The sequence below is a fragment of the Podarcis liolepis genome (assembly GCF_965112155.1).
Source record: "Podarcis liolepis genome assembly, chromosome: 4".
NCBI classification, from domain to species: domain Eukaryota; kingdom Metazoa; phylum Chordata; class Lepidosauria; order Squamata; family Lacertidae; genus Podarcis; species Podarcis liolepis.
The window spans coordinates 781,262-798,455 of record NC_139558.1 but is presented as its reverse complement, the minus strand read 5'-3'; the positions used below and the strand labels follow the sequence as shown (position 1 = coordinate 798,455).

Here is a 17,194-nt window from a genome sequence, read left to right as displayed (position 1 = left end):
TCCTTCCACTTCTACCCCACTAACCAGGTCATCAACATTGGTTAGGACCAGATCTAAAATGGCTATTCCTCTTGTTGCTTCTCCCACTTTCTGGACAATGAAGTTGTCTGCAAGGCCAGTGAGGAATCTGTTTGACCTTATGCTCTTGGCTGAGTTTGACATCCAACACATATCCGTGTAATTGAAGTCCCCCATTACTACTATCTCCCTTCCTTTTTTAATAATAATAATAATAATAATAATAATAATAATAATAATTTATTATTTATACCCCGCCCATCTGGCTGGGCTTCCCCAGCCACTCTGGGCGGCTTCCAAAAGAATATTAAAATACTATAATACATCGAACATTAAAAGCTTCCCGAAACAGGGCTGCCTTCAGATGTCTTCTAAAAGCTTGGTAATTGTTGTTCTCTTTGACATCTGGTGGCAGGGCGTTCCACAGGGCGGGCGCCACTACTGAGAAGGCCCTCTGCCTGGTTCCCTGTAACTTGGCTTCTCGCAGTGAGGGAAGCGCCAGAAGGCCCTCGGTGCTGGACCTCAGTGTCCGGGTAGAACACCCTGTCATGCTTGACCATCTGTTCCAGGAAGGCGTCATCTGTGTCCTCCGTTTGGCTTGGGGATCTATAGTAAACTCCCACAATGAGGTCTCTGTTATTCTTCTCTCCCTTAATTTTGACCCAAATGCTCTCACTTTGGCTTTGAGGTTCTAAATCTTGGATCTCTTCACAGGTATACACATCCCTGACATATAACGCTACTCCTCCTCCTTTCTTGTCTGGTCTGTTTTTCTGAAATAGATTGTATCCCCCCATTATTACATTCCAATCATGGGACTTATCGCACCAGGTTTCTGTGATGCACACTTCCCGAGACATCTTGTCAGGCCCACAGATCACTGCTTCTGTTCCCCTCAGTAGGGAATCCCCTATCACCACTACACGCCTCCTCTTAGGTTTGGTTGGGGTTCTTCCGTGAGCTGTCCGTTCCAAGGTCGCCTGCACATTCCCTGAGGACTGACTTTGCTGGTCGTCTTCATATACCTGATCGACTGTAATGAGGGAGAGATCCTCAAATGGAGTCTGCTCTTTGTCTTCCATGCTAGGGGAGAGGACCTCAAAGCGATTAGAGCGAACCCTGGGCCTCCTACTTCTTTGAGTCACGTTTCTCTATATATCTGGCTCCTGTGTTGGTGAACTAGCCTCCTTCTCAGGGGAGTCCCCTGTCTCCTCCTTGGTGGAGACGGTGTGCTCTGTTGCTTCCAAGAAGAGCTCCAGCTCTCTAATTCTTTGGAGCGTAGCTACAGGTTCCTCCAGTTGCTGGACTTTGTCTTTTAAGAGGGCAATCAACATGCAATTGCTGCAGGTAAAGCTGCCTGCAACCTTTGGCAAGATGGCAAACATTGCGCAGGAACCGCAGGTGACTGCAGCTGTTCCCTCCCCCTCCATCTTGAGAACGTGTCGTTGGGGTGGCTACAGCGGTCCTTCATCATAAAAAGTGTGAAGACAGGACAAATAACTCCCCCCACAAAAAAACCTAGGTCTCCCCAACAAACATTTGAGACTAGCTCCCCTAAATCTAAAAGATGGATCAAACTGTGCACGCCGCTGCCCTGCTAGCTCTGATAAGCTCCTCCCATAGCTAATCACCTGCCTCAACAGAAACCCTGCCCCCTCTGACATTTGCACAGGGAGAACAGCTAATCAGCCACAAAGAAACACACACACACACAAGAAAACCCTTTTTGCTCCTTCTTCAACTGCTGCCCTGCTAGCTAAATCTTCATGCCACCAATTAGGCCAATCCTCTTTGGAGTCTTTTATGATACATATAAACCACCACAAAATTCCAGTCACACCTCCAAAAGAAAAATAAACTTCCCTCAGATTTGGAATCCTTTTTTAGTCTTCTTGCCACCAATTGGGCTAAATCCATTGAAAAAAACTTCCAATTCTAAAAATAAACCCAAAAATAATCCCCAAAGTTTCCCAAAAAAAGAAGAAAATTTTTCCTTAATAATATTTAATATCCCAATAAGTATGGAGAATTCCATTATTTACTTCCCAAGAAAATTGGCAACCTCCAAAATATTGGAAATATTAAACCCCCAAAATATTTAAAATATTTAAAATTAAGTAAAGCGGCACTCATTCCTACAATCACTTCCCTATGGTAGGCCATCCCCCAGTCCAGAGCAAAAAACAGCAAGCATCAGAAAAACAAGTTGTAATTTCTCTCCCATCCACCAGGGATCTGCAATTTAACTATAAGCGGAGTCCAAAATTTAGTTTCCCAGCTTTATCTGCCAGTTTTTAAATCCAAAATGTCAAATGGTAATAGTGGACAATCAATAAAAAAAAATTACTTTAGGTCGAAATCCCAAAAAAGAAAAGAAAATAAGATGTATCTTCTTCTTCCCCGTTAGCTCCGTCATGCAAATAAAAGAAAAATGGAGTTGGAAGCTTCACTTCCGTTACGCAGAACTTTTTAAAAGTGAAACCAAAGTACTTTCTTTCTTTCTTTTAATAATATTTATAAAAGTTTCAAAAGGTACAAAAAACAAAACAAAAAACAAAGAAAAACACAAAAGAGAAACAAAATTCCACCTTTAACATCTCTTTTCAATAACTTCTTTTCACGACTTCCCCTCACCTTCCCTTCTTGTATTCCAAGTCCAATTATTTGTCCAACAAGTTTTTATCCCTGTCTTAATCTTAATTTGTTAATGTATTTCTTTATAATAGATTTTATCCCTTAATTCATTGTTATATTTAAGTTCAGTTTATAAAACAACTTTTAGACTATATACCTTAGTCATATGTAAAAGAATTTTTTTTTCTAAGGTTGACCCTATTTCCCTTCCACGAATTCCCCATTCTTATAATGATAAAAAACATAAAATTTAATACAGCATAAAAAAGATCAGGCCCCCTTTGGACTCCCAAACCCCACCCTTCTCTCCCCGGTTTCGATCCCAAACCATAGTCCATTAGTCCATCTATTTAGCCTGGTGACCTCACGTCCGAGGCTCTCAAATCTCTCTCAGTCCCTTTCAGCCGGCTTCTTTGAAAGTCCCTTATGATTGACACCCAAACTTGAAGAGGCACTCTCTCAATAATGTCCATAATCCTTCCAGCCAGGCCTACTTGTTTGGAGGTGGAGCTCAAACTCTGTTTCTTAAATCGATGTGTCCCAAAGACTCCAGCTTCCACCTTGGTCGAGCTTGAAGTCATCTTGACAGGCCTCCGGCTCTCATTTACCTTCTGTAACATTTTGGCCACCCCTCCTTTCTGCTCCTCCTGTTCAGCAAGTGTCTTTTCCTCCTCTTCAGTCTTTGGTTTCTTTTCCTGTCCAGCTGCCTGTGTTTTGAGCACCAAGTCCTTTTCCAGCTCAGAAGGTATATTTACTGTTGACTTTGGTTTTGTAGGACTTGTAGACAAAACATGGCCTTGCTCATACATCTTTCGCAGCATTCCCATGAGAAAGACGACCTCATCCAGATCTGCCAGAATTTTCCGACCTATTTCCATTCTTGTAATGTCCGTGAATCCCCTCTAGAGGGATTCTGGTTACTTAGTATTCCTTTCACTTCTGATCCAAAAGTCAAATTTATTTGTATCAATCTTTCTTTATTTTCAATACTTTGTAACAATATAACCGGCTAAACCAAAGCTTTCAGTTTTTTCCGACTTTGACAGCTAATTTGACAGCTGTCAAAGTCTTCTGTAAACCCTCAGCAGGCTCTTTTCACGGGCTACTCCCGGTCTCGAGAAGAGTGGCACTTAATCTAAAGGAAAAAAAACTCTTGTCCTCCAGCACAGTAACTTAGATTTTTAAATCCGTGGAATTAATAACTTTTATCCAATCAGGGGGAAAAAAACAGCTCTTCGCACAACCTTAGTTGGCAAGTCCTTGCTTTAAACTGTTTACAATGGGGGGGAGACGGACTTCCTCTTTGCACCTCCCCCGCTTGTGCCAAATCCACAAAGAAAATAGTTTTAGTCCAAATTCCAAATTCCTCACGGGTTGTTGTTCTTGATTTTAAGTCCAAATTTTAAAAGGAAGAAATCAGCGCTCTCCGACAAATGGCATGCGGCTTCGCTCGGCAGGGAAAGCAGAAGACTCACAGCACCACGCCGCTCCCCGTCACCCGTTCCGTAGCCTTTAAAAAGGCTCCTTCGCGGATCGGGAGGGCGCTAATGGTGCCCGCCGAGTCACCACGTCCACGGGCATCCGCGCCTGTGGTTTTTAAGGGTCCCCGCGTCGCCGGCGCGGCAAGACCAAGCCCCTGTCGAGCAGATTCCCTCTGGAGCTTGGAGGGAATCCGCCATTAGCCGATCGCGCTAACCCGGAAGTCCCCGAAACCAAAGTACTTTCAATCCTCTACTTTCGTCTCACCGTTACAAAGAGAGCTTAAAATAACAATATATTAGTCCCTTTGCCCCCCCTTCTGACTTTTCCCTCTTCAAGTTACTTTGTACCTTCTTAGATAGTTAAAAAGTCAGAAGGGAGAAACTTTAGCCGCTAGCGACACTCACTCTTTTATCCAGCTTTGCTTGTATCGCTGCGTCTGAGCTGATTCCAGATGACAGCTGAGCTCTTTTGACTTCCCTTTTTTTCTGAGTCCTTCCTTTGATACAAATCGAATTCTTTTAGATTTTTTAGGGTCAAATTTCTTTCTTTTGAGAATCCAGCGCTCGCCCTGCAAGCTTGGGGCTTCATTTTCCGGAGATAGCTATGGCTTCCCCTCAGCCTGCTTAGCCCCCCGCTGTGCTCTTCGCTCCCTAACGGGAGTTACCTGACGGCCGGGAGGTCCGCGTTTTCAGCTCTGCGGGAACCAGTGTATCTGGACACCCTCCAGGTACTTTTCAGGGGACCACGGCACCCTGTGGAACCCCTATTTTTCTCTGAAAAACACAGGATTCTCCGCTAGGAAAACTCCCCGCTTGCGACGAGATCACGCTGAACCAGAAGTGATGTTATCCCAAATTGTTATCTCAAAACATTACAATGTCAGCCAGCAAATATTTCCTACTTCCCTCGAAAAAGGAATTCTCATCTTTCCGTGCTGCATCATATTAACAAATGCCATCTTGTTTGTTCTTTTATGTTTAGCACGTCCTTCAAATTTGAGTAAAGCTGCGCAGTTGAATACTTAATACTAGAATACTAGAAGTCCATCTGTACTCTTTAAAAAAAAAGGGTTTCTTAATGAGGCTTGGCATAGAAAACCAACTGTAATAATAATTATTATTAATAATAATAATTTATTATTTGTACCCCGCCCATCTGGCTGGGTTTCCCCAGCCACTCTGGGCGGCTTCCACAGAAACCAAAAAACACTAAAATATCATACATTAAAAGCTTCCCTGAATAGGGCCGCCTTAAGATGTTTTCTGAATGTCAGGTAGTTGTCCATCACCTTGACATCCGATGGGAGGGCATTCCACAGGGCGGGCGCCACCACCGAAAAGGCCCTCTGCCTGGTTCCCTGTAGCTTCGCTTCTCGCAATGAGGGAACCGCCAGAAGGCCCTCGGCGCTGGACCTCAGTGTCCGGGCAGAACGATGGGGGTGGAGACGCTCCTTCAGGTATACTGGGCCGAAGCCGTTTAGGGCTTTAAAGGTCAACACCAACACTTTGAATTGTGCTCGGAAACGTACTGGGAGCCAATGTAGGTCTTTCAAGACCGGTGTTATGTGGTCTCGGCGGCCGCCCCCAGTCACCAGTCTAGCTGCCGCATTCTGGATTAGTTGTAGTTTCCGAGTCACCACTCCCAGGCAGCCCTGAACCCACCCCTTAAAAACAAAGCACAAACTATACAGAACCAATAAAACAACCAATAAAACTGTAGATGTTAAGAAGAGAAAAAAGACTTACCAAACACCTCTGTAATCCAAAGGCCATGATGAGAATCTCTTTGAAGTCCGAGCTTAAAAACCAGGGACTGTTTAATTCTGCAGATTTTTTCTCAATCTTCTTCGGTCCAGACTATGTCTGTTTATTGTCCAAATCTAATTATTTTATCAAACAGATATGTCCGGCTTGTGAGAGTGACTTCAGACAGTGCCAGACGTACCCTTGCTCCAAGTTTTCAATTTTTAAATATTTAGGAGTTATTATCCCCAGGAACTTTCACAATTTGGAAAATTAATTTTGTGAATGTTACTGGGGATAATAACTCCTAAATATTTAAAATATTTCTGGCAAAGTTTTATTCCAGTGGAGTGCTGAAATTGTAGTTGTACTTCAGGTGGCATATGAATGCATAGCAGGTCTGATTTGCTATAGTTAACACAAAAACCAGAGACCTTTCCGTAAGCATCAAGAATTTTCATTACTGCAGGGAGATTTCTTCTAGGGTGAAATCATCTGCGAACATGTTCACCAGAGGACTCTGCCCATTAAATTGTATTCCAGACACCTCAGGTTCTCCCCTAAGTGCTAGAGCCAAGGGGTCCATGGCCAGGGCAAAAAGCAGGGGCGACAATGGGCAGCCCTGCTTTGCGCCCCGGCCCATCAATATAGGCTCAGAGTGTATACCATTTATCAAAATATTTGTGGTACAATCCTGATATAAGGTAGTCAGCAGTGCAATGAATGGGGCTCCCATGCCAAAACCTTGCAAGGTTTCAAAAAGAAAATTCCATTCAAGACGGTCAAATGCCTTCGTTGCATCTAATGTAAGGATGGCTGTCGGTGCCGGTTGGTTTGATCCCCAGTATATTGCACTGTGGATCCTCCTAATTGGGGTAGAATCATAGAATCATAGAATCATAGAATCATAGAATCATAGAGTTGGAAGAGACCACAAGGGCCATCGAGTCCAACCCCCTGCCAAGCAGGAAACACCATCAGAGCACTCCTGACATATGGTTGTCAAGCCTCTGCTTAAAGACCTCCAAAGAAGGAGACTCCACCACACTCCTTGGCAGCAAATTCCACTGTCGAACAGCTCTTACTGTCAGGAAGTTCTTCCTAATGTTTAGGTGGAATCTTCTTTCTTGTAGTTTGGATCCATTGCTCCATGTCCGCTTCTCTGGAGCAGCAGAAAACAACCTTTCTCCCTCCTCTATGTGACATCCTTTTATATATTTGAACATGGCTATCATATCACCCATTAACCTCCTCTTCTCCAGGCTAAACATGCCCAGCTCCCTTAGCCGTTCCTCATAAGGCAGCGTTTCCAGGCCTTTGACCATTTTGGTTGCCCTCCTCTGGACATGTTCCAGTTTGTCAGTGTCCTTCTTGAATTGTAGTGCCCAGAACTGGACACAGTACTCCAGGTGAGGTCTGACCAGAGCAGAATACAGTGGCACTATTACTTCCCTTGATCTAGATTCTATACTCCTATTGATGCAGCCCAGAATTTCATTGGCTTTTTTAGCTGCCGCGTCGCACTGTTGGCTCATGTAAAGTTTGTGGTCAACCAAGACTCCTAGAGTCTTGACCTTTGCCTATTGACCTTTGCCTAATAAAACCTGTCTGATCCGAATGTATATAATTTGGTACAATCATCGCTAACCTGTGTGTAATAATGTTTGTAAGTAATTTTAAATCAACATTTATTGATGAGATAGGCCTCATTTACTAATGAGATAGGACTCAACCAATTCCAAGTCTTTATTTGGTTTTGGTAGCACTACAATGTGTGTGTTTTTCCAAGTTCCAGGCATCAGGCCATGATTCTTTGTATCTGTAAATAATTTCAGCAAGAATGGGACCTCGTTCAGAAAATGTTTTATAAAAATAGCCAGTAAACTCATCTTGTCCAGGGAGGGGAGACGTACTCATTGTAGCCCCCCACCTCCTCTGGTGAGTCTCCTGGACCAGAATCAAGTCCAATCTCCCTTTTCTTAATTCCTTCCAAACCTGTCTCCTTTTTATGGGTGACCCCAGTCCATTAACATTCCATGTGATTATTTTTAAATTATCCATACTTGCTCTAGGATGATTAGTACGTCATAGGAGTGCATGGAAAACATTATATCTAAAAGGCAATTGTTGGCAACTTGCAATAGTTTAACAGCTGGATGGAGAACAAACCCCAAACTTCCCCTCCCCCCTTTCCCCTCCCACCTACAACAAGAAAATATCCTCCTACTGTTGGAACCATTGTGGTACACACAGAGTAGTAAATTCTACTCTTTCAGTAGTTTTAACAATAGGGTATGACCAAAATCACCGCTCCCCCCCCCTCCCCGGAACATTCTATGATAGTAAAGTTACAAAGCATGTCATAAAAACTAAGACAAAACTATCTCACAAAGAGCAGAAGCCATCTTGTGGGATTCTCTGTCCATTTTTCTTCTGCATTGGGTTTCCCCCCCCCCCCTTTAATTTTCTTCACTGTCTTCCCCCCTTGTTGTTGCCATCCAAAGGGGTCTTTTTCTGTCTCTTCATCGGGGCTTTCCTTCTGTTGTCATGTCTTCAATCTGTACATTGGGCTGTTTCAATAATTTTTTAGCTTCTACATGCGAGGCTGCTACCTTGGTTATTCCATTATGAGTGATGATCAGCTTAAAGGGGAATCCCCATTTGTATTTTATCCCTGCATTGCGAAGCGATGTGATGTATGCTTTGAATTCACGACGTCGCTGCAAGGTCCCAGGAGAAAGGTCTTGGAAGATAGCTATAACAGAGTCCTCATGTTCTATTTTTTCCAGTTTTCTGAAACGTTGCATTAAATCATTTTTCACCAAGAACGTGTTAAAGCGGACAATCACATCTCTGGGGGGTTCCCGTTTTTTAGGTTTTGGTCTCAGGGCTCTGTGTATGCGTTCTATATTTTCTGCACTGATTTTGCAGTCAGGAAATAATTCTTGAATCCACATGAGGAAGGCCACTTTTAGATCTGAGTCTCCAAAATTTTCAGGTAGGCCCCTGGCCCTCAAGTTAAGTCTCCTTTCCCGATCTTGAGAGTCTTCCAGTTGAATTCTAAGGTCTGCTTGCACGCGTTTCAGAGTCCAAATATATGTTTTATTTTTCAAGCTTATTCCATTGCTGTGTTAGCTGTAGTTTTAACATCATTCACAGTCTCAGTTAATTTAGCAATGTCTTCCCTCAGTGGGAGGAGTGCTTTTGCCCAGTCTTGGGATAATTCCTTCCTGATTAGGGCTACTAGGCCTTGTGCATTTTCAAGGCCTATCAGTTTCCCTGCTTCTGCTTTGTCATTTTTGGAAGCCTTGGCAACCATTTTGGGGCCTGCTAGTGCTTGTGCTAGTGCTTGGCCTGTGCCTGAGGGAGATTCTTTCGAAGGTAGTGAAATCCACAAATCTAAGGTCCCTTTTAGCAATCCAGGCTTCCTAAAGCTCATCACCTAACGGGGGGGGGGGGTATTTTTTAAATACTTACTCATCATTGTCTCAGTTTGTGCTGGTTATTGTTCTCAGGAAGAAGCTCAGCGGCAATTTAAGTAACCATCTTGGTTGATGATGTCACCATCCCCCCCCCCCCCCGTCTTCAGTTCATATTGAGAGGGGAAGAACTGGTGGTTATATAGGTCATTTTGGGAACACCACCAACAAAGCAAAGCAACACAAAACTTCAATCAATCATCTATTTCAATAAGTTTACTCCAGTACACAGGTTTATTGGTTATGTGTTCCTGGTGTGGAATAGAGGGGGAAAGTTATCTTGCCTTTTTGTTTAACGTGAAATTCATGATGTCATTAAGTTTTTTGTCTCCTTTACTGTGGAGCGCAGCATTTCAAAAAAAAACAAAACAAAACCCTGAACAATGTTTTCATTTTAAGGACAGGTAATAAATAGAATTATTACAATTTCTGAAAACCTCAAGAAAGAATAATTGGCTAGATGCATCCAGCTGACTGTCCTGAGGCTCTTTAAAAATCGAAGAAAAGAATCTGTAGGATTTGCATTCCTGGCACTGCCTATGTGTTAGTGATTGGTTATGTAGCTAATAAATTCAGAGACTGGAAATAGGAAGAGGGAATATAATGGAAGTTACTGAAGACAGTGTTGAGGTAAAAGAAAATAGATGCACAGTCCTTTGGATACCAGAATAAATAGACTATTTTAAAATGCTTCACAAAGGAACTTATTCCTGAAATGCATTCTATAGAGCATTTAGGAAATACTCGTGTGAAGGGATTTTCCAGGCTTCCTGCAGGATTTTTTCCTGCAGTCGGGTGACAAAGTAAATAGGCAAAATAAATATACTAGTAGCACAGAAAAGGTCATAATTTATTGTAGATCTGATTACTAAGCAGCAACAAGGTCTGGGGAGATCTGGACACTGAGAAACTGGTATTTGAGGTTTATTCCTCTGTTGTTTCGCAGTAGATCTGCAGTCCAGCATCTATAGACAGACCTGGCATCTAAACAATGCCTTCCACTGCCATTGAAATCCCCAATTCTTTCCTGGGCTCTCTTCACCCTCTGCAGCTCTTAATTGTACAACTGCTACAGTCAATTTTACAGCCCCCACTGTATGTTTACATCTCACCCCCTGCCAAAAATACCCCAAACACATCAGGACAACATCACTTCAAGGTTGTCTCCAGCAACTCCCTCCACTCAGCAAACTAGGTACAACAACAGTGGGTTACTTTGCATAACTCACACCTTCTCAGCTACGGTCCAATGGACTTTATATGCCTTTGCCCAGTAGATTTTAAAATATTTTTTAAAAAACTCAAATGGAAGAGAACTTTTTTTTTTTTTGTATGAAGTTAGATCTAAGAAAGGTCTCTGCTGCTACATTTTGCTTCTGAGTAGATGGACAACTGCCCAGTCATAGCTGCACTAAAATCCTGCATACGTATGTGACAGTGATTATTTTCCTAGTGGGCAGGAATTGCCTTCTCCCTAAGGAAAGACCAAACTAATATTGCAGATATTAATATTGCACATCTTGAAGTGACTCGATACATGAAAACTTACTCCTTTTGGAAATGAAGCATTGTCCAGACCCATAAGACATTCAAAAACTTTACTTACAGAACTTTCTTCATAACAGAACAGGAACACCAAATGATACATCCAAACAGTTCCATAACATATGACATAGGCTCAGCATCTTGCAAAATATGAAACAATTCCAACAGTCCTAGAAGCAGAGGTCTGTCTCTCCCAACTGCCTGCATACCAACCTCCACTGGCCTTAGGGAATGCAGATCCTCGAGAGTCGTTTACATCCTTCCTCTCACAGTCTGAGAACAAAGATGTCCAGCAACCACGCTTCCGAAACCTTAACATCTACACCGGAGCGACTTGAGAACAATAAGTTTTCAACTCAGATCAGCTCAGAGAACACTTCTTTAGCTTTAAGCTTGTAGCCTTTTCTAAATGTAGGCAATTCCCATTTCAGTGTGAATTGAATAATTATACTTAACAACTAAAAGGTTAAGCAATGGGTTGTCACTTCAACCTTTTATTTCCTTAAATTGGCTAGATCTCTTTTCCTAGATGTCAGTCTTTGCTATGCCTTCGTACAATAGTGAAATCACTGAAAGGTAGGAGTGGTCTAGGACAACAGGGCCCGTAATTCTGTTTTTTATATAGCATTCTGCAATAGCTAGAAAATTTTTAAAAAATGAAAGCTGAGGTTCCATTTGACTCTTGGCTCAGCAGTAGTTTTCATGGTGCAAAATTTGAGCTCCTTTTTTCTTTTTTTGGGGGGGTATTTTTTTAGTAAAACTACCAGTACAGTTATTATCTAGAATGCATAACACTTGTACAGAGTATACATAATTCTGATCTCAGTCCAGCTATCTGAATCCTGCAAAGTAGTTACTGGTTTTATTTTTACACTTTCTGGCTATTTCCTTTACAAGATCAGTCATGCCCCCCTCACTTAAAAAAACCAACCCACCAGCACCCTTCCTTGAAATGGCAAGTATACTACAGAGACATAATGTTTAAGATTCAATGCACATGTTTCTCTCTCCCCCCTCTCGTCAGAATGTGCTGTTCTTTATTTCACACTGGGAGAAACAAAAAAGCATAGCAACATAACCTTCTATGGACTTCAATCTTTCACTTGCTGTGTTTGTTACCTTTTTGGTGGCAGGTTACCTGACTCCATTGCCTAGCCTTGCTCTGTATTTTGTGTGCAGCCATTCAGTTTTATGATATGGCAACAGTGCTAAATCCTGTGTTTTTAAATGAGTCCTTGCAGAAAAATTGTATAATCTTATCAAAATGGCCTAAGAGCTGCTTAATGCTATTCTGGTCAGTGTGCTGTCATTCTACTGGCACTTTCTGTTGCTTGCTCTACTTTGTGGAGCCCTGTGTCACACACATTGTCTCCAGGCTGTCAGACGTTTAGTATAAATCCCTGTCTGGGTTGTATAATAAACCTACAAAATGCTGTTGTTGAAGCTTCCTGCTCTTCATTTGGATAGTTTCATTGATTTTGCTTGAGTTACTCACTTTTGCTTAGAAGTGTTGTTCTTCTTGTCTGAATATAGATGTGGAAAAGGTTATTCTGAGATCATCAGTATTCTGAGAATTCAGCAGAAATTATCTTGTCTAAAACATCTACAGCCTTGGGTCCTCAAAGAAGAGGAATCCCACTGACATAAGAACATGCATTTTCAGATGGCTACTGATAGTCTCTAGGACAGTTTTATCTGGCTGGCCCCAAGGACTTGCAATATTTTGATCAAGATGTGATAGACAGGATGTGATAGACAGACAGAGAAGAGGTAGGCAAGGAGGATGAATAGAACAGTGCAATAAACCCAACAAACCCAACCCTGAAGCCATAAGTCTGTTGTGGGCAGAGGTGCCAAGAGGATTTGGTCAAGCAGGCGAGACACTTGCAGAAGCCCCTCCTTGCTTGGATCTTCATCAAGGAAGAATTGAGTCCTGTCAGGGAAAAAGGCAGAGTTGATATAGTTGATATAGTCATCTATCTATTGATATTTCTCTATATCTACTTAGTACTAAAGAAATTCAAGGTATCTAAAAATTCAAGGTATCTAAAGAAATTCAAGATATCTAATGGTAAAGAACATGAGAAAAGAATAAGAATGGTGACCTTGCAGACTGCCAGGTGCCCAAGAGGCATGATCATTTTGCCAAGAATAAATAAATATAAATAAATATCTGAGTGGAGGACTTCCGGGATAGCGCGAACGGGTAATGGCGGACTCCCTCCGAGCTCCGGAGGGAGTCGGCTCCGTTGAGGACGGGTCTTGCCGTGCCGGCGACACGGGGACCCTTAAAACCTCAGGCGCGGATGCCTGAGGACTTGGTGACTCGGTGGGCACCTTAAGCGCCCTCCCCGACCCGCGAAGAGCCTTTTTAAAGGCTGCGGAGTGGACTGGGGAGTGGCGTGGTGCTGAGAGTCCATCGCTACCTCGGCGGAGCGAAGCCGCGAGCCAGGACCGAAGAGCGCTATCTTTCTTCCTGAAATTGGATTGGAAATGTAACCCGTGAGTAGAAGGAAATTTCGGCACTAAAAGATTTTATCTTCGAATTTAAGTACGATCGGGGGGACGTGTTAAAAAGGAAGTCCACACTCCCCCCCCCACTAAAAGACTCAAAGCAAAGAGAGACCACTAGGTCGGAAAAGACGCTGGTGTTCAAATAGATAACTTTCATAAATTGGATTAAGAAGTATTTGCGCTGGAGAGGAAGAGAGAGGAATTTCAGAGGTCTGTCTTTTTTGGTTGACCCCCCCCCCTAGACCCGGGAAGTGCCCTGTGTGTGAGCCCGGGAAAAAGAACAAGGAGTTTGACAGCTGTCAAAAGAGCTGTCAAACGGGAGACTAAAGATTGGAACTGTGTTAATAATATCTTTTTGGATTAAAAGTGATACATTAAAAGTGAACTGATTGGAAACAAGGTGACTGTGAACAACAAAGTAACGGATTGGTGGAAAAGAACTGATGGAAATCCCCCTGGAGGGAACTAAAGACATTGCAATGGCTGCAGAAGGGAAAGTATGGGCGGAGATAGAAAGAATGTTTTGTCTTGTGGGAATCCTACAAGAGCACAGTACTCTCATGAGTGAACAATTGATGACCTTCAATTTTGAATTAAACAACTCTGTTGACGACACAAAGTGGATGGAAAAAAACTCTGCAGCTGCAGAAGAAAAGATAATCTTGGAGCTGGGGGAAAAAGAAGAAGAGAGAGGAGAGGAAATGCAAGAGGAAAAAACCAACCAAGAGCCTGCAACCTTTGGAAACAAGGGAAATAAAGAAGATGACCAGTGGATTACAAATCTGCAGAAGGAGAGAAAGATAAAGGAAGAAGCCCCTGGAATAACTCGAATTTTGGATTATAAAAAAACAGACATTTACGATTGGGACTTCTTCTTTAAGTTGGAGTATGGGAGACTGATTGATCCTGGCCAGAAACTGCTCCTGGTTGATTCGGAAAGAGGGGAGGGGTGGATGGCAGAACCCCCTCGAGAAGAGAAGGCCAACAAAATGGACTGCCAACAAAACTGGTGGAGAGAGACCAACTGGGGCTTAAGGGCCTCGGATGTGAGAAATCCGGGCTAAAATGGTTTTTTTCTTTAAGGACATCGGTTTGGGAAGGGACGGATACCGGGGAAGGGGGGAGGGGAGAGTAGAGTAGTGATAATCTGAGATTTAGAATGGGAATATAGGATTTTTGGCTTAACATTTCAAGGAGGGAATTTATGGGAGAGAATTTAGGCCGACTCTAGAGAAAGTACTTAATGTTTAAAGTTAAATAAGTAAAACTGGGCCAAGAAAAAGTAATAAACTTTAAGAAAAGACAAGAATAATATTTAAGAGACGGGAGAAAATAATTTGCTGAGACAATTAAGGAAATTGGAAGGTGGAAAGGGGGGTGTGGGGAAGTCAAGGCAAGAAGGGAATGAAAGTAAGCTTATGAAATTATACGTGTTTTGTTGTGTTTTTATGTTTGTATGTCTATTAAAATGTGAAAACCCAATAAAAATTTTATAAAAAAAAAAAAAATAAATATCTGAGTGGAAGACAAGAAAGAGGAAACAGCAAAATGCCACCTGGTTCCTACACTATAAAATATTTAAATTTAAAACCCTTCTCCAATAAGCCAAATAATTATGGCAGGCATAAATAAGTTGGCATCAAGGGAAATGTATTTCTAAGGCCCTGCATTTTCTGGTAGTAATAAAGAAGAAAGAAAGAGAAAAATGAAGGTGGCTGAAAGCAAAGAATCATTATGAGACTATTGCCTCCCCGGGGTTGTCAAAATCCCAACCTGTAAAAAGAAACATTTTTAGCATTTCCTAAAACGTCCAATGCCAAATTAAATTGGGGGGAGGGTGTGGTTAATGGTGCCAACACATAAACTCATAAACTGCTGCTAAGAAGAACCACTGATAGCATTCCTTTATTAAGAGGATTAAGTAAGTGTTTACAATAAATGAGATCTATTATTTATTTCTGTTTTCAGTGTGTAGCCTATTTAGCCCAATAACTTCACGTGGAAAGTCAACATGCTGAACTGGGAAGGAGGCAGAGTGGCAGAGAGCAGACTTTGTAAATCAACAGGCTCAGGTTAAGGAAGCAATCCTTTAGGGCTGGGACTGGGGAGGGGAGGTGGGCTAGATCCTAAACCCATTCCTAAGCCCAGCCAGCAGCAGCCCTGCTGTTGAATGGAGTTTGGATTTGGTGCAACTTTATTCTGATTTACTTTACACTAGCTTCAAATATTTGAGAAGTTAGCAGCAAACCCTCCAACATTCCTCAGATGAAAATGGGGACATTTCTCACTCCCTGCCTCCAACTAACCCTCCTTTACCCCCCATTTTTTGTTGTCCGTCCCCCACCACAAAACATTTCCTCCACCACTACATCATTGGGACACCCCTTAATCCAGATTTTACTTAATTTTATTCTAGATTTACAAAAAGAAAAGCACACACCAGTAAATAAATTTTAGAAAGGGGCAAGATTAGACACAGTCTGACAAAGCACTTTTTAAATAATAAAAAAACCAATTTACCTTGCCCTCTGCTCCACTTCCCATTTCTTTTCACCCAGAGCAGCCGTGCCCTCTGCCTGCCCCTCAAGGCCAGCTTGGCACATGGGGCTGGGCCTCGGCCACAGCAGCCCCTTGTCCAACTCCAGCAGCCACAGAGAGGCCACGGGATGCTCCCCTCGCAGCTGCTGTCACTCAGGACAAGTCACAGCTCATCCCGCTCCCTGAGCTCAGCAGCAGCACTGGCGAGGGAAAGAGGAACTTTCTGGCTTTCATAATTCTGGGACTGTCCCTGGAAAATTGGGGTACTTGGAGGAAATTTGTTGAAATACTACTAAACCTGTGCTTCCAGTTTTCATACTTCTACAACATTTCCCCACTTCTGATCTCAGACACCTTTCCATTCTGTTACCATTTCAGGTGTGAACAGAAGATCAAGCATGTAACCATGAGCTAACTTTCATCTTGTGTTTGCCCAGCTTATCGAACCACCAAAGCTTCTCACAGGACAGAATTACCATGTTTTAGCAAGAAGCATTATTTTGAACCTCACTGAACTTCTTTTCAGAAATTCAATAATTCTCCAGGAGTGATAATAACTCCTGAAAATCAAACTAATTTGTAAATGCAATTTGTAAGTAAAAGCCAAACTAATTTGTAAATGCAATTTGTAAGTAAAAGCCAAACTAATTTGTAAATGCAAAATATTTTTGGACTTTTGCACATGTAGGAGATTGATTATTAGTTCATGAAGGCTCTAAGGGACCGTACACATTTTTGTTTGTCCTGTTATTTCGAGTCTTGGGCCTAAGAGGGTTTTGGGGTTTTTTTTGTCCCACTGCTTTCTTTCAGGGAAATCCACTGTTTACTGCTTAATCAGAATAAACATAAATCTGCAGAAAACCTGATTGATATTTGTTCTGATTCAGCGGTTTACAAGTTTTTACGGGGAAAGTGTTGGAACAAAAAAAGCCCTTCTCAGGCATGTGACTTGAAATCATGGGGCAACCAGACATATGTGTGGGCCCCAAGTCTCCTTGCATGCCTGTCTCACAGTTATTGAATTCAGCCAATTTTAGACAGAAATTTTAAACAGCTAATGCAGAAAAAAAATAATTGCTGGGACATTGTTGAGATAAGACTTGAGAACGTGGCCAGGGTCTCCACCAGTGTGACATGTGACGCTGCACTGCCCCTACACTGTGGCGGGAGTCTAGGCGGCCTGTCCGCAACCCGGCCCCACCCGGAAGTAGAGCCAATTTTCTGGGTGTACATTTTGGGAGC

The 17,194-nt window shown here is 42.5% G+C and overlaps 2 long non-coding RNA genes across 2 annotated transcripts in view; one reads left to right on the top strand and one right to left on the bottom strand.

The window, feature by feature from the left end:
- The window catches only part of LOC310706055, a 542,773-nt gene that overhangs the window by 141,509 nt on the left and 384,070 nt on the right, over positions 1–17,194 (bottom strand). The gene's annotated exons all lie outside the window — the stretch shown is intronic.
- Positions 8,108–16,570, top strand: LOC310706073. The gene is made up of 3 exons (XR_014525639.1): positions 8,108–9,587; positions 15,383–15,486; positions 16,331–16,570. It is a non-coding gene; the product is annotated as an uncharacterized lncRNA (long non-coding RNA).